This window comes from Haemaphysalis longicornis, unplaced genomic scaffold (genome assembly GCF_048455015.1).
Source record: "Haemaphysalis longicornis isolate Haplotype H1 unplaced genomic scaffold, Haemaphysalis longicornis Haplotype H1 scaffold_1, whole genome shotgun sequence".
Classification (NCBI taxonomy): Eukaryota; Metazoa; Arthropoda; class Arachnida; order Ixodida; family Ixodidae; genus Haemaphysalis; species Haemaphysalis longicornis.
Genome location: NW_027526203.1, coordinates 193,797,867 through 193,822,089, shown reverse-complemented (window position 1 = coordinate 193,822,089; position 24,223 = coordinate 193,797,867).

The window sequence follows — 24,223 nt, the reverse complement described above, 5'->3', positions numbered from 1 at the left end:
TTTTTTCTCACGGGAAGCCACGTCAGCAGCACAAGCCACCTGCACGACGTCATCACGGACGTTTGTTCCAATAAAATATCTATTTGGTGGCACCAATTCATTTTTGTGATTTATTGTTTTCTCTTGATAATCATCGTGACATTGGTCCTCTTTCGAATTTCTTTCGGGTGTATCCCTGTGTTAGTGCAATGTACAAATATGCCAGAATATATCCCAGCACAAAATAATTCTGTCCAGGCGCGTCCATTAATAACGGCTGTAAATGACCCCGCCCGGTGAAAAAACGTATTGCATGATTAATTAACTGCAGTAACTAGTTACATAATTTGTACCTAGAGGGACTCGATCTCTGGTTCGTATGAGAAATAAGAGGCCAGAAATCTGTAATTTCAGTTTACCCGATCGATTGATCGCAGTCTTCTCTGGCGCGTATTCCCAGAATTACAAGTCTGCGTTTTTCACTCGGTTCGCACATGAGCGTACGGCCGCGAGTGCAGTTTAGTGTATCCGGCTGCGAAGTCGGGGAAGCAGGGGCTTTTCACGTCGCTGTACGTGCACACACGCACAACAGCATGTGTATGTTTTTAATCTACTAACAGCAGCCTATAACGACATGAAGGTGAAGGAAACATTTCTACAAAAAAGGCAAAGCACTCTAAACTGCGCGGAATTAAGGTAGGATGTAGGTCGTTAGTAAAAGCGGGCGCAGAGTGAATGCCGCTGAGAGAGAGAAATAAACGTTTATTGTCTGAAAAGGCAAGCTAGGACTTGGCCCTTGCCGGCCCGAGGTGGTAGGTCTCCTCCGTCCAGGAAACCTCTGGCGGTGGCTGCCGTCTTCGTCCGGTTCACCAGATTCTTCTGGTTCTCCGGATCCTCGGAGACGAGCAGCGCCTCCCACTTTTCAGCGATGTCGTGGTCACCGGTGGTATGGGCGCTTGCATTGTTTTGTGGTGCGGAAGTCTGTATTGTTGAGGACGCTTGGCTATCCACAGGTGGGTCTGGGCGGCGGTCTTCGCAAGGGCACTCCAGGATCATGTGCGGCGAGGTGTCGGGTATGTCACAATAAGGGCAGAGATAAGGTAATTGCGTGGGGTAAATGCGGTGCATGATTATTCCATGTGCGTATGTGTTTGTTTGGAGGCGACGAAGGATTACACTTTCTTCCTTGGTGAGATCGAGGTGTGGTGGGGGATATCTCCTCCGCTCAAGTCGGTAGAGCTCCAATATTGCCCTATAGGTAGTGGGTACGTCTTCTGCGCCCGTTGCCGCACGGATGTTGGGCGGCAGGAAGACCCGGATTGTATGCCGCTGAGGATTCACAATTATCGCAAAAAAGGCGAGTGCAAGGACGCCAGCGCAGCGCTCGAACTACGGCATTTGCGAATGAAGCGCTCTGTATACTGCCGCGAACCGTGCGCAAGACCTCTGTGCAGTGATTGCACGACCACAGTCACGCGAATGCAAGAACGGAACTACCGTAACAGAGCAGTTTGAAATGTCCACGCTCGATCCTTTCGCATTCACGAGCTATCCTGAGGTGTTACAGAATGCCGCACACGTAAACAAAAACCGCGTTGTGCGTATGCGCCAGCGGCATCCGACCCGCAAATATCCCCTTGTAGACAAAAATATAAAACAAAACCCTATCACTCAGTGCGTGTTGGTAAAACTTGGCTCTAGAAATCCTATAAATGCTACCAAAGAGCGATTTCGGTGCGAAAACACGAGCAAACTGCAGCGAGCGCCCTGAAGCGTAGCGAGGGCGTCTGCTCTCAAGTGGCCAACAAATATGGCGGCACCGGCACGGAGTTAAAGGGACCGCGGCGCCGCGGGTGAGGGGAAAGAAAAAAGAGGAGGGCAGCGGAGAAGGAGGGAGCAGTTGGCGCTACCTTAGTAATTTTAGGGACCTTAGACTGCAACTGCTCCCAGAGCCGCCTGGAGGCACGCCTTGACTGTGTGGCAGTGTCTGGCGGGGCCATTCACCTGAGTATCAGCCAGTATTGCGCGTGGCCTTGCGCCAAGTGAGGAGCTCGCAAAAAATACAAAAAATACCTAGCGGTGCAAGTGAGCATGCGCCGCGTGAGGAGCGCCCGGCGTCGGCCAGCTTGATCTTTCAGAGAGAGATACATCACTTTATTGAGCCTTAAGCGGGTTTATGGGAATGGTGTGGCCGGGGTGTTACCTTGAGCTTCCAGTCGAAAAAGTGGAAATGTGGGCATTCACAAATTTTACGTTTCATAGCGTCAAGCAGCAGCTGTTCTAAGCTGTCTTTTTCTCTCACAAATTTTACGTTTCATAGCGTCAATCAGAAGCTGTTCTAAGCTGTCTTTTTCTCTCACTCCTAGCTGAGTGAATGGAATCCAGGGCTGGCCTTCAGAAAACTGGGCATCATTACCGAGACGAATGTGTACGTTTGCTTCCCTCCTCGGCAAACATAATGTCTAAATAGAGTATGATTGGCTTAAAAGATGGGACGGATTTTAAGCTCACCAGCGGCGGTAAAAATTTCGTCGTACATTAGAAGCTTTCGTTTGCTTAAGTTCCTGCTGGTTTTTAGAATGAGCAAGCCATCGCTGGTCACCATTTTCCAAAAACGCACAAGAACCTTTTACAAGTACGATCTGCCACTTAAATTGTTCTAAATATTTTGGGTGGCCACTTTGCACTGGCGGTCCCAAGGGGGGGGGGGGGGGGGGAGGGGCAAAGTTGGCGGTTTGTTGTCCCGCACGCCACGAAAGAACCGTTGGTTGGTAGAGCTAGAAAGCTTTGCTTTAAAAAAAGAGAAAAAAGTGAATAGGTGAAGTCATGGAAAATTCATGAAATCGAGAATAGCGCCTTCGGACAAAGCCGCTACAATCCCAAATAAATGTCGTTTTCATGTGAACTCTATCTATGCGATAACACTTATACTAGGTAGCTCACTTGGTTAGGCCGGTGAGTCGACAGTAAGCCGGGCCGTCCTCTGGGTCGCCTCCCATTGCGCAAGTAAAAGCTTGGTGCTAGGGCACCAAGCGGAGGGCTCTGGAATAATTTTGACCACCTGGGGACCTTGAACGTGCGCCGAAATCTGGAACACACGGGCAGTTTCGCTTTTCGCCTCCATCAGAAAGGCGGCCACCGCGGCCTGGAGTCGAACACGCGTCCTTATTGTCCGCGCCGAGCTGATGGTGTCAGTAATCCAGCCATGGACGCTTCCTTCGTGCGAATGCAACTTTATTAGGGTGCGTGTTCAATCACTGCGGTCACGTCTCAGAACCGGGGTTCCTAAGCTTATAATTACGCACTGAAAAGGTCCGGGGAGCTACGTGCTTCACTGCGGTTGTATTTCGCAAAGGTAATCTTTTTATCGACGCGATCCGACAGCCGGCGTCGTTCACACTTTATGGAGTTATACACCTGAGCCGGGCCCATCGCCACACTCTTGCTGTTCTTGACACAGGCCAAAAGTGTGCCCGAGGCGCTTTGAAGGGGCCTTCTGATTAGCATTCACGTCGTGCATCGCTCACCGGGAAAGAAAAACTCGCGGTGTAATTGCAACACCGCGCTCCCGGACGACGCTCGGTCGGCCCTTCCTGCCTACGTATAAGTACTAATGAGCGAAAGAGGTGGGGTCTTGATTGGACGCGGATGTGCGTACGGCGCCCTTTGTAGAGAAGCCAGTTTCGGGCTCAGATATAATGCGTGTGACAAGGATCGCACTGAAGGACGCCCCCGGCGTTTGCCGCGAACCCTTCGAGCGCGAGTTGTGATTGGTGGGGGGCGCTCACCCGACAGCCTATCTAGATGGCGTCGGCTCACCCGGCGGGTCTGCAGGCACGTCCACCGCCGCAGCGAACAGTTCTCATCTGATACGAGTGCGCCGACGCACGCATGCGCCATCGCACATCACAGCCAATTAAACATCTTAATAGCGAACTCGCTCCCCGACTGCCAGGATGCGCGGTCGCGCCTCCCACGTGGAAGAAACACTGGAGAGTTCGTGTGCCTAACCAGGAGGAGCCGGAATTCTAGGCGCTTTTTCTGAGTGTCCATCTTTTGGGGCCATGAGAATTGCAGAGCCTTTATAAATGGGTGCAGCGTATGCATTGTATTGATAAATCTTGGCCGCGTGGAACGAAGACATGTGTTGGCCGGTAGATAGCCGCTATTTTCCAGTTCCGATTGTTTACTAATTCTTTGTTTCGTGAGGTCGAGTTTATCCTACCTTATCACACGCTGTGCGAAAGTTAGAAACCGACAGGATATTCGGTGCGCAGTCACACGGTGGCGTGACTTCTCAGAAGACTGCGAAGAATAATTCCTGGTTGCAGCAGTAGAACATCTACTCTGAATTTCTTGCAGATTCTTCGAGTTCTGAAGCATCGTTATCCCTGGCGGCTTGGCATAACTGAAGTCATGATTTATGGGGTACAGTATGCACAAACGTTCGTGGCACAGATGAGGTGCCTGAGTGGCTGTACTGCTGAAAACGAGGACGCGGGTTCGGGCCTTCCCGCGGGGGCCATTTCTGGGTTGAAAGCGCCAAACAAAAACACCCATGTGTTAAGATTTTGGCGCGTGTAATAGACCCGAAGGTAGTGGGAATCAATACAGGTCCCTCCGTAACAGCGCGCCTCATGCCCCATGTACAGCTTCGGCGCGTAAAAGCCCCCAAAGTTCTGAGTTGAATTTGGTTCAGTTGGGTACCGCGACAGAGGGATCGGCCACTGCTGTTTAAAACGGGCTTTAAAAGAAGTAAGCGATCGATCAGCTCACCATTTCAATCACTAATAAGTAGATTGGGCGAGAAAATTTGGTGTCCTCTTTGTGGCCATACCTTTAAAATATATATTTTAGATGCATGTAAGCTGCACCGTCGTGAGAACTGAATTTTTCTTTAATAATAAATTAGGGATGAAATATTAAAACGGAAACATGTGATTACAAGCAGGATAACGATCTAATTTCCTTTTCAATACTTCCTTAAGTCCTGCTGTCCATGAAGTCGTTTTTAGAGCAGTATATGTTGATCACAAAATGCTGCACTATGTTCGGAGCAGCATTAAACATAATATTCACGTCTTAATTTTTCGCGGTACATTAAAGGGACCCTGCAACACTTATTTCAACTTTTTTAATTTAAATATGAAATGCTTGCAGACCGCAGTCGATCAACACATCAAATACATTAGATTACCTCAGCCAAAAATTACTGCTCCATGCCCGTCAGATAAACTTTCTCAAAAGAGTTTTCCTGCTGTCATTTTTCTACCACCGCGATTACGTCATTAGAGCAGTGTAAGTACCATTCGACGGCTTCCCTTCAATTTCAGCATTGAATGGATTCCATAGCTATTTTAAAAAGAAAGCCATGAAAGCAAGGCGGGTCCACTGCGACGAGGAAATTACGCAGTGCCGCTCAGTGCTGGCGATAGCTATATAGCTTTCGCAGTGCTTCCAGACGTGAAGGAAAGAGTTAAAGCATTTATAGGATGTGTTGCAGGGTCCCTTTAAACGACGTCGTCTCCGCCCCTCCCCCATCGCTGAGAAGTAAGCGAGCACAGAAATCGACTTCCCAACAGTGCGCAAGCGGCATTTCAGGCACGGTGCAAAGCATCTATCAAAAACCGCGATTGACCGCACGCTGCGCTTGAAGCATCCTAAAATATACCGAACCACGGAAGTTTTTTAGGTGCGGAGTACCTTAGGACCGCACAATGTCGGTCCGCGTCCATGCGCATGCGCACGAACGCGGACGGACTTTGATTTTATGCAATTGTAAATGCTATGCATAGCATTTACAATTGCGAAAAATCAAAGAGGCACCGGCAGGGTTCGAGCCTGTGTCTGGTAGACCAGACAGACTTAGTGTCAGTCGTCTTACCCATTGGGCTACGACCGTGAGCTAGTACCCGAGAGTCAAAAGGCTTACTCCCTCGGCTGTAACGGAGCGGTGTACCTCAGGACCTCCCAATGTCCGTCCGCGTCCATCCGTACGCACACCATCATTAAGCGAAACTCGATTTGAGCCGTGAGTTGCAGTTTCATTCAGGGAATAATCAAGACGCAACTCATGGCTCAAATCGAATGACGGTCGGGGCGCAAATCGGATGTCACGTCGCAACTTGGATGTCATTTCGAGTCCCCGCACTCCGAACCCTCGCCATCATGCATGGAGTGGAGATGCTGCCATTTTTCTTTAAATGTGTACAGTTCATTTAGAGCACATTTACACCCAGAAAGAAAAACAAACTCGCGAACGAACAAACTCGCAAACTTAAAAAATCCTCGGAGAACTTCAGTCTGCTTACGCACGTGCTTAAAGGCCAAAGCCTGACGGTGCTTATTGCAGCTTTTTTACTGACATGTCGCATTCATCTCTTTCTTCTTATTCATTGCTTCGTCTTTTAGCAGGAATTACTTCGACCGGCTTCTCTGCTGCTACACCGCGTATGCCTCCCTTTCTTCGCTTTCCTTTTTTCGTCATATACTTCCCGAATTACGTCACGGCCTCCCAAGAGTAAGGGTTTGGCGTGGCTGGTGTGCACCTTTTCTAGTCACGTGGCATCACGTTCAGGTATCACGCGGCACACACTATTCTACAATCTTTACGTTTACGATCCGTAGTTTTGTGAAGCGGGCACACTAGCCCCTCAAAGCTCCCAATTCCTGACCAATCGGCCACCAGTGGATATGTGCGCGTCACGAAGGTCAGGAACAACAAGGACGTCAACTTTTGTTCTTGGAGAGTCCTTTTGCAGGTCGTTCCACAGGGTCCCGCTGTTTTTAATGAAATCAAACGAAAAAAAAAGGATTAAATGAAGTCAAATTATGTTACGTTGGCTTTAAAGGGGCCCTGAAAGGCGTTTTGAGCACACTAAATTGACTAGCGCAATCGTTAGATTGGGTCGTCAAAATCGTCTGTGCCAAGTATTACTCTTTTACTCGCAGCTGAAAGCTCACACTTTTGTTGCAAAGTTTGTCGTTTTTTTCTCACCCTTCCCTTCGTGTTTTTGGACGCCGCCATTTTCACATGTCTACGTCATCGATTCCCAGATGTTCGTCATGAGCTAGACATCCTGCTATTGGGCGGCTTTTTCACGCACTTCTGGCAAAAAGATGAGTCGTCTGCTCAGCGCCGGCTCGCCGGCTTATCTGCCAGCGGAGTGCCGGAGTGCTTGGACATTTTACGACAAACGAAACAAGTGTAAACACACGCTTAACCGTTTGTATTGAATGCAACAGGGCCATAACACGACATGGATATTATCTTACTTGAGTACGTTCCATAAAGAAAGCGTTGAAGCCCCGTGGCACTTCTTTCTTGCAATCGCAGAGAACACCCTGAACCGAACGCCCGGGTTTGACGCATACATTTTATTCAACGTCCAAACAATCCAGAGATGCGTTTCGAACGAACACAACGTCACAACATGCGTCGCAAGTCCAAACCGCGATTGACATACGATGGGTTGCCTCCTGCCCCTCGTAAATTCGGCACTCACCTCGCGCGCGGTTTGCGGGGACGAACAGCAAGTCACTTAATTCTGGCGCACAAGCCGAGATGGCTTTTAGCCACGCACACTGCACATACCCCATGCGAGGTTGAGTTGGTTGAGTCGTACGCCACACGAGAAAGATAATCCAGACCATGGGAAGCACTATCCACCCGCAGAAGCACAACGTCGCATTTCATCGCGAAACAAAGGCGTCCACAACACACACACCATCGCCTCTTGTAATGCCAAACGCATCTCGCACTTCCAAATGGGAGTGAGTAGTATGCCTGCAGTGCCCATATGCCGCGAGGTGGGGCCCCAAGCTGAACCGGGATCACGCAACCGTAACTGACTTCTAGAGCGGTTTGTGCCTTGTTGCCAGGGCAACCGATGTTTGATATTGTCAAAGAAATGGCGCTCGCTCCAGCGCTAGAAAGCTCAGAGCCGCGGCGGAGCATGCTTTGCCAACGTTGCCGCTCTCCACCACGCGTCGCCCCAAGCTGAACTGGCGTTTTGTGCAAGGGTTCTGTATCGGTTTAAAATGTCTTTTTCACATGCCGCCGGCAGGAATTACCACCGCCACAAAATAAGACGCGGCACCAGCGGGGCCACATCTGATACGGTGCTTTTTGGATAAACAGTGCGCTGTGTATCCAAGGGAGCGAGCGCACGATCCCCCCGTGCGGCTGCGAGTTCGCCGCCGATAAAAAGTCACGTGCCGCCGATAGCAACTCCGGCAACGTACACCGTGAAAGGTAAAGGCCAGGCCGCCGCACACATGCGGCCAGATTTTTCGTTCGCTTTTCCAGCCTTGAGCGGGGTGCGGGATTCATGGTGTCAACAAAGCTTGCCCGTAGCAGACGGCAGTGTGAGCAGCGCAATAGCGGAAGTACGTCACCGCCGAGGAGCGCAGCATCATGGGAGGGAAGGCTCGCTCGCCGTCAACAGCGGAGAGTAAGTTGAAAGGAGGAGGAAACGCGGCACGACGATAATGCGCGGTTTTTGATTTACGATTTCTCAGCTAATACTCATCGCTTTAACAAAAGTCTTGCGGGAGGAGGTTGCTAATACATTGCTTTATTTGGTTACATGTACATCCACGCATCGGCGGAAGGTATTTCAGGACCCCTTTAAGTTATTTTTAGATTGTGGTAGGGTAACCTTAGGTTGGGTCTAGTTCTATCAGAAATTTTTTGATATCCTTGGTCCAGTCCTTTGGGATATATTCACAGCCGCATATGCTGATGGTGTTTTGCCACCAACCTTTTACTTAGGGCACACAGTTTTAATGCCCAAAAATGCGGATGAACACAAGCTGAGAGATGTACAGGGCTATCGGCCAATCTCCCTGTGCAATGTGGATTATAAAATGTTCGCGAAAGTTTTGTCTAACTGTTTTCAACATGTAATTTCTATTTAGTTGGGTCTCACAAAACATGCGGTATTCGGGACAGAAGTATTCAAACAAATCTACATATTCCTCGTTCTGTATTGCAGTGAGTGCCTGATTCGGCGGAACAGAAAGATTCACCTTGCGAGAGCATTTGATCGGATGTCTCACGATTTCTTATTAGCACTTTTCGAAGCTGCTAATGTAGGTGATGCGCGGTATCAAGGCATTCAGCTTTGCTACAAACATTGCACTACACAATTTGTCGTTGTCGTCAATCGCGTTCTCTCAAAGCGAGTTCAGATAAGGTCGTCTGTTAGACAGGGCTGCCCACTATTGCCTTGATTGTTAACACTGTACATAGATCTTCTTTGTCTCAGCATACAACAGAGCATATAACAGCATACAACAGGTTTTTTTTAGCGTTGTGTGAGGTCAAAGTTCTTGCGTATGCCGATGACATCACCTATTTTTGTGCTGAGAAGCGTATAGTAGTAGCCCTTGTACTGACTAAGGAGTTTTGTGACGTGTCTGGAGCGGCCATAAATATGGAGATAACTAAGGGGTTTTGGTTTGGCCAGTGGGCAACGAAACCTTTCAGGTTTGCGGGTATTATTTGGGACAGTATACACCTCTCGAATACCTAGGCGCGCCTTTGCACCAACAGCGCCACACTGGTTTACAGCACACACGCATTTCAAGCACGCTTCGCAGGTATGGACTGGGCGAGCACTTTCTGTGGTGGCCCGTGCGCAAGTCTGCAATATCTTCTTGGTAGCAAAGCTTGTTTGCGTGCTTCAGGTACTGCACTGTGAGCGGGCGAAAGTCCACGCTATACACAGACTATTTGTTGCCTTCGTGTGGGAATCTGAATGGGAAACAATGCGTAGGGATAATTTGTTTCTTTATTTGCTGTTGGGTGGTGTTAGGTTAAGGCATTTGTTTGTGCACCAACTTGTGTCTCGTTTCTTCTACAAGTTTGCGGATAATACCATTTTACTTACTATACTTCAAAAGCGCACAAGTTCCCGTATACCTTTTCTCCTTGTTTATACGGGTGAGTTGAACAGGAAGCCTCCATGGGGTTTTCTAAAGGAAGTTGTGGATACTTTTGATTTCCTTATGTCGCGGTTTTCTATGGAGTATCTGTTTAGCCTTTCAAGGAAGGCTAGGGCGAACACTTTAATTGATAAGGTATTCCCAGTGCCTTTTTATCGCCAGCCCTATCTGTGGGCCCATAATATCGGGGCTTTAGATCGTGTAAATGTGGAGAGAAGCTCAGTTTACTGTCGAAAGTGACGCCTAGGCCATTAACCTATACCACGCGGGTTAATAATTCACCTTTGATGTTATAGGAGAACAAGATGTCAGTCTTTCTTGTGTATGTCATTACCTTATTCTTAAATCAACCAATCAACCTTTATTTTTGGTGCCCAGGAACAACCCTAGGGTCTTGGTACTGGTACACCATATACAAGCATTCATAAAAACAAACTAAAATCAAGACAACACAACATAAAGCACACCCCCTGTCCTACCCTTCGGTGACAGATTAACGGCGGGACAGGAGAATTAAGACTGGCCCCCTACGTCTCTCCTTCATGCTTATCATTCAGAATTCGAAATAGCTAGACTAGAAGCCTGATTGTTGCATGTCTTTCCATTTAGTGAATTTCGCGTTTTAAGTAATGTCTATTATTGTTATTATTATTGTTATTATTATTATTATTATTATTATTATTTCATTGAGTATTTGCTTGTGTATTTTCAATTTTTCACGTGCCTTCAACGTTTTGCTGGCCGGGTGTCATGGCTTCTAACACTAGGCTTCCTTTTTTTTTGCTGTTTTGCTTTCTGGGATCTCTGGAACTATTTTTACCTTATTGTTTCTTTCATATATATGGTTTTCTGTGTTGTGTTGTCTTGATTTTAGTTTGTTTTTATGAATGCTTGTATATGGTGTACCAGTACCAAGACCCTAGGGTTGTTCCTGGGCACCAAAAATAAAGGTTGATTGATTGATTGATTGATTTAAGAATAAGGTAATGACATACACAAGAAAGACTGACATCTTGTTCTCCTATAACATCAAAGGTGAATTATTAACCCGCGTGGTATAGGTTAATGGCCTAGGCGTCACTTTCGACAGTAAACTGATCTTCTCTCCACATATCCAGGTAATTACTCGTAGAGCTCTCCCATCGCTTGGCGTTGTGTGTCGCGTGTCGGAGGAGTTCAAGGAGCCCAATTCTCTTCTCAAGCTCTACACAACTATGTGTCGTTCTCAGCTTGAGTATGCATTTGCTGTGTGGAATATAACGAGAAAAACGAACCGTATGCTTATCGAAAGGGTCCAGAAAAAGTTTAGATCTCTCTTCAACCATCCCTTTGGCGATAGTAGTAATTATAACCCTGGAATACCCTCTTCATTGACGCTATCATGCTTAACATCCAGGCGGAGAAGGCTGATATTCTCTTCCTCTTTAAAATTATTCCCGGCATAGTGTCTTGTGGTGAGCTGCTACAACATATTCCCCTTTATGTGTCGCAAAAGTGGACATAACTTTTGCAATCCAAATGTCTGCGTGACTTGCGCCCTAGGTTCCGACTGCAATGCACGTACACTCGTTATTCGGATTACCTTGATATATTTAACGATTGCTCTACTCTGTTTCGCAAACATGTCTGTGAGTTTGTATTGGCGTAACTGTCAACTTTACTTATTCTGGTTTGCTCATTTATACCCGAGTTCATGAACTTTCATTCTGTGACTTCAACATAAGCTATCCTTTCGTTTTTGTCTTTTTATTCACTTTTTAATTGTCTCCTTCACTTCAGTCAGATATTCCTCCCTCTTAGGCATTACTTGTGTGGATGGATGGGTGCTTGCAAGTGTGTGTTTGTGTGTGTCTGTCAAAATGTGTAGTTTTCTTCGTGTGTAACTACTACTTTTATCCTGAATTTTTTTTTTGAGAGATGTGTACATCTTGTTACATGTGTTTGTTGTTTCCGTGCGCCACCACAAAGGCCCCTAGGCTGTTCCTGGACACGCAAATAATTGATTGATTGATTGATTGATTGATTGATTGATTGATTGATTGATTGATTGATTGATTGATTGATTGATTGATTGACTGAATGTATATTTATGTTTTCTCAAAAATTTTAAAGTTCAAATTGCGATTTTACGCGATTTTACCCGGGATATAGGGCACGTGAAAGGGACGGAAGTACCGAATAATTTAGACCCCCTGAGGATCTTTCACGGGCACCGCGAACTCCAGCACACAGATGCCCATTGTTTTGTTTGCATCGTATAAATGGCCTTTGATAATGACCTTTGACATTTGATTAAAAGAGGGCGCTGCATGCAAGACCAGCGGGTCCAATCCGCCTCGCGAAACTCGTAACAGAAACGAGAAAATCTCCCGCCGCCTTGCTGTTGCTTAGTGGGGCCGCTCAAAGTTTAGCGGGCCGTCAATACGCGTATAACTAAAACCCTTCATTGTCACCGGAATACGGGTTTATATTTTTGTCCTTGCGGTTGAAGGGCTCGTACCTGTTTTGCGGTTGAACGGCTCGTACCTCTCTATTGCTTGGGTGCGCTCCACCTTCCCACCCATGTCCGGTGTTGACGTAGCTAAATATACCTCGTTTTCCCCATTGTATCAACCCGAAATGTTTCCTCCTCATCGCTACACAAAATAGCGGGTGGGCCTTTTCTCCTCACCGGCACACGATGCGATCAACTCTAAACAAATGGGGCCTGGGAAGCGTATTTTCCACTTTCGCGCGGCCTTCCCTTCCCCTCACTTTATCTACTACGATGACCTAGTAAATCACACATGATTCCAACGTCTGCATTGCACTGCCGACGGAGTCGAGTACCCGTGGACAAAGGCTTTAAGTGCCGCCTCATTCCCCGTCCGAGCCGAATACGGTAGCCACTCCGCTATCGCGGGACAGAATCGTGTGATCGCAGCGAGGATAGAAGTCTCGAGCTGGGCATTATAGAGGGGGAGAACCATTAACTGAGATGAATCGAGCGCGTGTTTTCGTCGGGATTCCTGCAGGAAGCCAGCAGGAAGCCAGGAGGAATACGGCCTCCTCACGTACACAATATTTTTCATGGATGGTGTCTCATACTACTGAGCACCCGCAGGCATGGGCGTTAGGAAGACGAAACGTTCTCCCATTTTCTGCATTGTGTAGTTCACGGAAAGTCGAGAGCGCCGACCGGAACTGTATAGCGGTAACGCATATAGCACGCCGCTGCCAATTACTCCGCAGTTATTCGCGTTAAATACTGCCACGCAAGAGCTCCATCCATCTAGATAAAAAAGTGCGGGAGAGGCGACTGGGTTAGCCAAAATATTCGGCTGGTCTGCAGTGCGGACAAGGCAGCACGGCTTCGCGTTTCCGTTTACTGGGAGTTAGCTTAGTTGTCGGAGCGGCATTTCTTGAAGGGTTGCAAAAAATTGTTTTGGAATTTTACGCTGCCTGCGCACTTTAAACTGGCCATCAAGCTCGCTGCGCGAACAACACGTATCCGTTTCTTCATGTGAGGTCAACTACTACGGTTACGGTTCCTCAGGTGTTTCCTTCTCAAGCAATGAACTGACACATTATTTTTATTATGATCACCTGCCTAATAATATATATATATATATATATATATTATATATATATATATATATATATATATATATATATATATATATATATATATATATATATATATATATATATATATATATATATATATATATATATAATACCGAATAATATCTTTTTAATACCGGTCTGGTGCGATTCCTGCAGTGGTTATCGCACCAGACCGGTATTCTGGAGGGCGTGGGTTTGGATCCCACCTGGCGGGCATTTTTTCCCCACTTCCGTATTTTAAACTACATCCACCCCTTTGCTTTCCCAGGTTTTCTTGACTGCCAATTCTTATATATATATATATATATATATATATATATATATATATATATATATATATATATATATATATATATATATATATATATATACAGAAAGAAATGCGGGCAGTCTACCACACCAAAGAAGGCATAGGGGAATGGTTGGACTATGTTGTTTTTTTTTACCGTTAGTGAAATTATATATATAATTTTTTCATACCTATTGAAGCGGGAAAGAAAGAAACAAAGAAAGAAAAACACGCGCCCAGAGTGGGCGCACAGTCGCCCAGATAGCCGAATTGGTAAGGCATTCGAGATCTAATCGAAAGGCGTGGGTTCGTTCCCCACGCTGGGCGCGTGTTTTTCTTTCTTTGTTTCTTTCTTTCCCGCTTCAATAGGTATGAAAAAATTATATATATAATTTCACTAACGGTAAAAAAAAACAATATAGTCCAACCATTCCCCTATGCCTTCTTTGGTGTGGTAGACTGCCCGCATTTCTTTCTGTATTTCCTAACGAGCCCCTCATTTCCTAACTATATATATATATATATATATATATATTATAATGGGGTTTGTTCGCAAACGGCTAGAGCGTGGTAACGGTGGCTGGTTGCACCAGAGGCCAAGCTAGCTCTCCACGCGCAGGTCTCTCAGCAAGATCGTTCTCGATGGGGCTGCACCGATGACTGAGCCTTGCACATAGACCCAGTTGGGGGATTGACGCCACCTGACAGTCAGCCTCGGTCTCAGTTGAGCACACACCCCTTTGGCCAGACTGGCGCACCTTCTAACGGCCACTATCTCTGTTACAATTACCCCCCGGGGAAAAAAGGAGCCATCCTTGGCGACTCAAGGCGAGGCGAGGACGAGCGGGTCGTAATACGGCTTAAGGCGCTGAATATGAACAGACTCGCGGCCACGGCGACGACGATCTGTAAGAGGAGTGACTGGCTCAACGACGTAATTCACGGGTGAAGTTCGCTCGACGACTCGGTAGGGTCCCTCGTATTTAGCTTGGAGTTTCCTCGAAAGGCCGGGGGTATGGGACGGTGTCCAAAGCCAAACGAGGGAGCCAGCAGCGTATGTATGAGGTCCGCTGGAAGCGTCGTGGCGGGTCTTCTGACGGCCTTGGTCTGCGGTTGTGAATGATCTCGCCAGTTGGCGGCACTCTTCTGCATGCTTGGCGATTTCCGATACTGGTGCAGACTCTGACGCATCCGGGTGGTATGGAAGGGTAGTGTCCAATGTACACGATGGCTCACGTCCGTACATGGAGGAAAAAAAAGTTTAGGAGGGAGCATCACGTGACAATCATGAAGCCTAGTCATAAATAAATAAAAAAATTCCCCCGCATTTCCCCGAGGGGGAGAATGTGAAAGTGCGAATGCACGGTTGTCGGCCCGCTTGCGGCGCTTGCGCTCGGCCCCCGCAGCCCACCGCCTCGCCGCCTTCTCTTCCATCTCTTCCATCGGGTTTGTAGTATCACGTGTACACCATGGTTATCAAGCCGCTATAACGCCGCTGAGTCGCCAACGCACGCCGCTGACGACGTAGTTTGAATGCGTTAAAGATATAAGGCGCGTTACTGACAATATCAGCGTCGCGTCCGTAGCTTATTCGGTAGAGCGTCGGGCTGCGGCCCGCAAAGTCCTCGGATCGAAACCTGGCGCCGGACGCTGTTTCTTCTTTAAAGAGCGCTGCGGACGCCGCCGCCGCCGACGCCGGCGGTGGATGGTTTGGGGTCGCTTATAAAGTGTATTCACACTTTATAAGCGACCCCAAAGTGTATTCACACTTAACAGGAAAAACTGATGGGAGATGTACCCCTCACGTGACAGGCAAGCGGTAGTTCTTGGCGCCTCATGCGGCCGCCGCGCGCCCCCGCTGCGTGCGTCGTTCCGTTCCGTTCGGTTTCGTTCGGCGACGAGTCCCCGTCCGGGCGTTGCGCGCAGCGCTACCTGCAATCCGAAACGCACCGCGGGCTGATCGTGCAGGCAAAGCGGTCGGACGGGAGAGACAGAAAAGACAGAAAACGTCTTTATTTATTGGGCTTCGGGATCCATCGAAGTTCACGCCGCAGTCGAGTGATGTGTGCCGCCGCTGTGCAGAGTGGAGATGACAGAGTACGACATGCGTGCCAATTATATTTTATTTCACAAAACACACAGCACTTCCTCGGTTCTGGTCATTTTAGCCTTTCATCGCCCAGGCGTAATTTAGCGTTCGTTACCCATATACCTATCGCACGGATTGAGCAGTCCTTGGTCAACCAGCGCGCGTACTGCCTGCGACGCGAGGCGGAAAATGATCCGTTCTTCCTGTGCCCGCACCCAACCTCAGTGCTTCTGAACCTTTTGTTTTCTAATGCACTGAAGGAGACAGCAACGTAACATAGACGTCACCACGACAATTGTGGCACTTACAACCAGCCACCATGCCAGAGCACCGATAAGGCGAGCGTATGCAAATGTGCACGCAAGCAAAACCAAAGCTTTTCGCACCACCTCTCAGCTGACAGGACACTCGTTACAGGGCTATGATGTAAAGGGAAGCTGGCGCGATAACTCCCAGCAGAATTCCAAACGCAATCGTCAAAGCACACCAGGCAAACACCACGCACCAGTGAGCCACTCCATGCTTGTGAATGTTTACAGCGGCGCGTTCGAGCAAAGCCGGTCGTGGTTCCAGCGGCAAGCGTCGAATTCGGCTCGCAGGTCGTGAAAGTGATTCCTGAGCATGGGGTCTACGTCTCGTGTCGCTTTGAACAGCGACAGTACTTCCACAATACGAGGGCGGGAGCGCAACGCTGGCGAAAAATCTCGTACGGCGCCTTCGGCAACGCCACTCGCCTCCCCCTCCACCGCCAGCCAGCCGGAGCCACTAAATGCTACCGCGGGCCTGAGAGTGGTGCATCTTCCATGATGATGTGGCAACACGAGGAAATAAAAAAAATCACGCCATATCCACGGAATGAATGATGATAAGTGGGGCGAAGCTCGAGAGGGGGAGATCATCGGTAACCGTAACTCTCCCGTGAAAGTTCGCCCATTACATCATTAAGAAAGACGTAAGACTAAGAGCGTACATTGTACAAATCAACTTTTATTTTCGGAGTCAATGCTCCCAGGCCCAGACCTGGTGAAAGACCCCGAGCCATCGAGGACTACCCCGCACCTCCACCACAATTTGTCACGTAGGATGGGATGCAACGGTAAAGAAAGAACTTTTATTTAGGGTGAACTTGTGCCCGAACAAGACGAGAGGAAACGAGCAAAGGTCCTTGCGTCTCGTTCGATCTCCGAGAACGACTGCCTGCGTTCGTGGCGTGATCTCTTGCGTGATCTCCCCCTCGCAGGGCACGTGCGCTCGCGCCTCCGTTGGCGAACACAGACAAGCTCGCGCTCCCGGTGCCGAGTTTGCGCTGCCGGTTGCAGCCGGTTTTTGCGCGTGCGACGCGGCCCACTTTGCGAATCTCCGAAAGCATGTGGCGGTCACGTACCACGAGACACAAGGGATGGACAGACCCATGACTTAAGGAGCTTCGCCCCTAAAACGTCGGGCCACAGAACAACACATATATTAGGAACACGCCAGGAGCTGACGGGCCAGCGGCAGGTATGCCTGGCCGAACGCTCAGAGTTCCAGGGAGCAGTAACTGCTCGCGCCACGAGGCTCGCGCAGTGAGCCCCAGAGTGGTGCTTCGTCGTCTTCGCTGCGTTGATGCTGCTACAATGCATTGCGCGGGATGGTGGTGAAAACGTTTTATTGAGCTGGAACGGAGTTAGTTGAGCCGTTCCTCTCTTGTGGGGGGCGTCCTCAGTCCAGGAGGCCCTGGGCACGTGCGGCCAGTTGCGCCCGGGATATCAGCTGTTGCTGGTCACCCAGGTCGCCGCTAGCCAGCTGGCCCTCCCACTGCTCAGGGGTTGGGTTGGGAAGGGGGAGTAGAGTTGGGGTTAGGTGGCACTCCCACACCATGTGGTATAGGGTGCATGGGGATGGGCAGTGTTTGCACTTTGGAGAGTACTGTGCAGGATACATAGCATGAAGGCGTGTGCCATGAGGAAAGGTGTTGGTTTGCAGCCGTCGTAAGATGCACTCGTCGGTCTTGGGAAGGTTCGGATGGGGTGGAGGAGGAGCCCGAGGAGAGGAGAATGCGGCGTCAGGGGAGGTTGGCTTGCCAAAGCTGGGCCGCCTGACGTCATCCTCCCTCCTAACATTTTTCTTCCTCCATGTGTCCGTATAATAAAAAGAATGGCGAGAAGCCCGTGGTTGTCTGCGTCGCCGTATTGTAGGCGTAAGTGACGAAAGGCAGAACTAAATCCCAGTTGGAATGGTCGGGAGAAACATACATTGAAATCATGTCGCCTAATGTACGGTTGAAGCGCTCAGTCAATCCGTTAGTTTGCGGGTGATAGGAGGAGCTCTTTCTATGAACGACTCGGCATTCGGTCAGCAGCGCCTCCACAACGTCTGACAAGGAGACGCGTCCCCTGTCACTCAACAATTCTCTCGGCTCTCCATGGCGAAGTATAAAACGTTGAAGGAGGAACGATGCGACGTCGTGGGCGGTGACAGTGTGTAGTGCGGAAGTTTCTGCATACCTCGTGAGGTGGTCAACCGCGACGATAATCCATCGGTTGCCTGTAGTCGTGCTGGGGAGCGGACCATATATGTCGATGCCGACACGGTCGAAAGGGCGAGCCGGACATGGCAGCGGCTGCAGCGGCCCGGTTGGGTGTTGAAGGGGAGATTTGCGACGCTGGCAATCTGTACACGAGCGGATGTACTTGGTTACGAACATGTACATTCCACGCCAGTAATAGCGCAAACGCAAGCGCTGGTACGTTTTGAACACCCCAGCGTGCGCACACGTTGCATCAGCGTGGTAGTGGGAGCGGAAATCAGAGCGCAATGGCCAGGGACGCCGAGGAGCCACTTCCGGCTCTCAGATGAATAGTTGCGCCGGTAAAGAAGGTCGTCCCGAAGAGCGCAGTGTGAAGCCTGGCGGCAACTGTTAACGGACTCGACAAATATTGACGGACAGAGGCGACCCACAGATCTTTACGCTGTTCCGCAGCCACGTCAAGGAAGTCTAGAGACGCGCCTATCTGGCATATATGAACTGTGATCGCCCGCCCCCACGGGTGATCTGGACAGGGCATCAGAATCCGTGTGTCTGCGTCCGGACCGGTATTATACGACTCGAATGTCGTGCTCCTGCGGGCGAAGAGCTCAACGACCGAGCCTGCCGGAAGGGTCTTTGAGTGAAGACAGCCAGCAGAGGGCGTGGTGGTCCGTGACGACGTTGAATGGACGACTGTAGAGGTAAGGGCCAAACTTGTTGATTGCCCAAACGATCGCCAAACATTCTTTCTCTGTTACGGAATAATTCCGTTCCGCCTTCGTCGGAGTGCGACTGGCGTATGCGACGACGTATTCATGGAAGCCAGCTTTCCGCTGAGCGAGCACGGCGCCAAGACCGACACCACTCGCGTCAGTGTGCACTTCAGTGGGTGCAAGCGGGTCAAAATGGCGCAGTATTGGGGGTGTCGTAAGCAGGCGCCGCATGGTCACAAATGAGTTGTCACAAGCAGGCGACCACTGGAGACGTCCGTTGTGTCCGATGAGGAGCTGCGTTAAAGGGGCGATGACTGTGGAAAAAGTTCGGACGAATCGGCGAAAATAGGAACATCAGCCGATAAAGCTTCGGAGGTCTTTTAGAGTGGCCGGCTTGAGAACCTCTGCCATTGCATGAAGCTTGTCTGGATCTGGAAGGATGCCGTCTTTGGACACAACATGGCCCAAAATTGTTAGCTTGCGAGCAGCAAAGCGGCACCTCTTCAGATTCAGTTGCAAGCCGGCTGACGTGAGGCAGGTCAACACTTGCTTAGGCGCTCAAGGTGCGTGTCAAAATCTGATGAAAACACAACAATGTCATCCAAATAACAAAGACAGGTTTTCCACTTAAGGCCCCATAAAACGTTGTCCATCATTCGTTCGAAAGTGGCTGGCGCATTACAAAGCCCGAACGGCATCACGTTAAATTCGTAAAGACCGTCAGGTGTAACGAACGCTGTTTTTGAGCGGTCGGCATCATCCACGGGCACTTGCCAGTAACCAGACCGCAGGTCCAAGGACGAGAAAAACTCGGCCCCGTGGAGGCAGTCAAGAGCGTCGTCGATACGGGGCAGCGGATAAACGTCCTAATCTTATTGAGGCGGCGATAATCCACGCAAAACCGGAACGACCCGTCCTTTTTGTGACCAGAACAACGGGAGAGGCCCACGAGCTGGTAGAGGGTCGGATGACGTTACGAGTAAGCATATGGGACACTTGCTCGTGGATCACGCGGCGCTCCGCATGTGACACGCGGTATGGTCTCTGCCGGAGTGGGGCGAGGGAGCCGGTGTATATTTCATGTGAAACGGCTGACGGGCGTCCCAGGGTGGTTTGTACGCAATCAAATGAGTCGCGAAAACTCTGAAGGAGCGCAATGAGCTTGTCGCGTTGCTCAGGGTTGAGGCCCTTGTCGACAGACTGCAGGAACGCATCCGAGCTTGACGCACGCGCAGGACTAAGTGTGCCAACAGTGAGTAGCGATGGTTCGTTGGGCACAGCGTTCACGTGAAAAGGGTCAACGGCTTCGACACACCCTATACATTCCCCATGGAACAAGGTAGTCGGGCAAGAAGATGGGTTGCAGATAACGATTAAGCTGCAACCGGACTGGACGTCCATGATAGCATAGGGTAAAGGCAGACATTTGCGCGAGAGGAAGGACCTGGAAGGCGTGAAAACCACAGTCGTGTCGTCCACATTGCACAAAACAGGCACTATGACGGAAGATCTCGGGGGAATGTCCGTATCTTCGGAAACAGTTAACTTGGCCGACAGCTCGTTCGGCGGCGGCTCGTAGAACGGTAGAAGTTCAACCTGCAAACGTGCGCAATCGATTATGGCGTGATGTCAGGATAGGAAGTCCCAGCCGAGGATTATGTCGTGGGAACATGATGTGAGAACAATGAATTCGATGAAGTACGGGACGTCTTGGATGAGAAACCGAGCGGTACACAGGGCCAACGGTTTAATCTCTTGCGCGCTCGTAGTCCGAAGGGTAAGGTCAGAGAGAGGCGTCGTAACTTTACGTAATGAGCGGTGTAGACGTTCACTCAACACAGATACAGCGGCGCCGGCGTCAATAAGCGCGAGGGCGGTGACACCTTCAACAGTCACGTCCATAACATTGGCGGGGAGAGAGGAGGACTTCGGAATTTCGACGGGGCTGCAGTTCTTGCCTCGGGAACTGCAGCCTTTAGTTTCCCTCAGCGGTCGGATTCTGGCGGGGACGCATGGGGGACGGCGAACGGCGACGCGGGGAAAAGGAGCGACGGCTGGAAAAGGGCGGATGGTCGGCAGAGGACGAATTCGGTGCCTGACCCAAGTCTCCATGGAGGTAGTACGGTTGCGGTCCATAAGGACCGCAACCGTACTCGATGGACGTCGCTAGCAGGCGGTGGCCGCCGACGGCACAACCGAGCGACGTGTCCGGGCATGCAGCACGCGTAACAGATAGGGCGGTTGTCAGGTGTGCGCCTGGGGTTCAGCGGTTGAGGTGGTAGCCGAGGGTAAGGCATCGCCCGCTGGTCTCTCACATACTGGTACGCTTGGAAAGCACCGGGCTGCAGTTGCCGGACCACTGAAGCGTACCTTAAGGGGAGCGCTCCTGGAATGGCGAGGGGCGCCCCCATGGTTTCTTGTGGTGCGATGGGCGCTGCCACCGGTGCTTCGAGGGGCACTGTCACTTGCGGTTCGAATGAGGGCGCCACTGGTGGCGCGATGGGCGGCGCTACCACGGGGGCCGGCACAAGTGTAGGTTGGCGAACTGCAGGAAGCGCCTCGGTGACTTGCTCCCGGATTACGCGGCGTATAGTCGAAGGCAGCGAAGGCGAAGGAACATGCTCATGAACACTGGGAAGCAGAGCCAGCTGTCGTGCAATTTCTGCGAGCACGAACTCCTCGATGTGCGGCAGAAAAGATGAAAGGTCATGAGGCATCGTGAGAGATGAAAGGCATCTGCGTGAGCACTCTCCATTGGGCGAGGTGCGCTGGCGAGTAACGACACGCTGCTTGCGCAGTTCATCGTGGCTCAGGCACCATGTAGTGATTTCGTCCACAGTCTGTGAGTTCTTGTTTAGCAGCATCTGAAAGGTGAACTCCTCTATCCCTTTGAGAACGTGTCTGATCTTCTCGCTCTCCGGCATCGCAGGGTCAAATCGCTTGCAAAGGTCTACAATGCCCTCGATGTAACTCGTGTAACTTTCATTGTCCTGTTGGGCTCGGACGCGCAGGCGTTGTTAGGCGTTTAGTTTGCGTAGAGCGGGGCGACCAAACGCTGCCAGGAACCTCGCCTTAAAGGCCGACCAAGTCTGCATCTTCGGTTCATTGTTATGAAACCACGACTCAGCTAATTTGTCGAGGGAGAAAGGGACGTTGTTGAGTTTGGCAACGTCATCCCAGTGGTTGTGGGTGCTCACCCTTTCGTATGTTGAGAGCCAATCTTCCGCATCGATGTCGTCGCTGCCGGTGAAACTGGGGGGGCGGGGGGGGGTCATGTTGACGCAGTGACCCGGCGCAGATGACGGGCGCAGGCTGCGGCGAGGTCATGTCGTGCTCGATTCCTCGAGAGACGGGAGGGAGCACTCGCTTGCTTCGTAATTCCAGGCCGGGGACCGGGCAAAGACTACGACCTCCACCAAAATATAATGGGGTTTATTAGCAAACGGCTAGAGCGTGGTAATGGGGGCTGGGTGCACCAGAGGCCAAGCTAGCTCGGGAGTCCACGCGCAGGTCTCTCAGCAAGATCATTCTCGATGGGGCTGCTCCGATGACTGAGCCTTGCACATAGACCTAGTTGGGGTATTGACGCCACCTGACAGTCAGCCTCGGTCTCAGTTGAGTACACACCCCTTTGGCCAGACTGGCGCACCTTCTAACGGCCACTATCTCTGTTACAATTACCCCCCGGGGAAAAAAGGAGCCATCCTTGGCGACTCAAGGCGAGGCGAGGACGAGCGGGTCGTAATACGGCTTAAGGCGCTGAATATGAACAGACTCGCGACCACGGCGACGACGATCTGTAAGAGGAGTGACTGGCTCAACGACGTAATTCACGGGTGAAGTTCGCTCGACGACTCGGTAGGGTCCCTCGTATTTAGCTTGGAGTTTTCTCGAAAGGCCGGAGGTATTGGACGGTGTCCAAAGCCAAACGAGGGAGCCAGCAGCGTATGTATGAGGTCCGCTGGAAGCGTCGTGGCGGGTCTTCTGACGGCCTTGGTCTGCGGTTGTGAATGATCTCGCCAGTTGGCGGCACTCTTCTGCATGCTTGGTGATTTCCGATACTGGTGCAGACTCTGACGCATCCGGGTGGTATGGAAGGGTAGTGTCCAATGTACACGATGGCTCACGTCCGTACATGAAGGAAATATATGTATATATATATATATATATATATATATATATATATATATATATATATATATATATATATATATACCAGACCGGTATTCTGGAGGTCGTGGGTTCGCGGATCCCACCCGGCGGGCATTTTTTCACCAATTTCTTTCTGACTCTCAAAAAATTGTTCATGTGCTTCTATGACCCACCACAACCTCCCCTTTGCTTTCCGAGGTTTTCTTGACTGCCAACCCTTATTTTCTGTCTTATTTCACCGAGCCCCTCATTTCCCATTTTCTGATTCGCTACATGCTTAGCAAGGGCCTCTGTTCTGGCAGTCTTGGTGCCAAAGGTAGCTTAACAGGGTTCAACCCTGGTCGACCACTCTCGACATGTCGTAGGCACTTGAGTCACGGCCCGGGGGTTTAAAAGAAGGTCCTTTTCACCCCGTGTAGTCCGAGTGGCACTGGCTACCACCTTCAATTGAAGGAAACAAAAAATACCTTAACATAAATACCCGAGAGAGTGCTGGGGAAACAGCCCCGCCAGTAGCGTAGTGGTTATCGCACCAGACCGGTATTCTGGAGGTCGTGGGTTCGGATCCCGCCAGGCGGGCATTTTTTCACCAATTTCTTTCTGACTCAAAAAATTGTTAATCTCTTTCTATGACCCACCACAACCTCCCCTTTGCTTTCCGAGGTTTTCTTGACTGCCAACCCTTATTTTCTGTCTTCGGGTCATCGGGTCTCGGGGATCCAAGCTCAGAGTTATCTACTTGGCGCGAAGGCCTCCCCTGACCAGCGTCCTATTCCCCAGTTCCCTGGCCCGTGGCAGGTACACGCGCTGCGGCGTGCTCCGGTCCTGAACAGCCACGGCCTCGAGATCATCGTCTACCGGCGGCTAACGGGTGCCGACTGCTCGCGGCCTTCCGTGACGTGGCGCCTGGTGGTGACCAGGTTCCGGCCACTACCCTT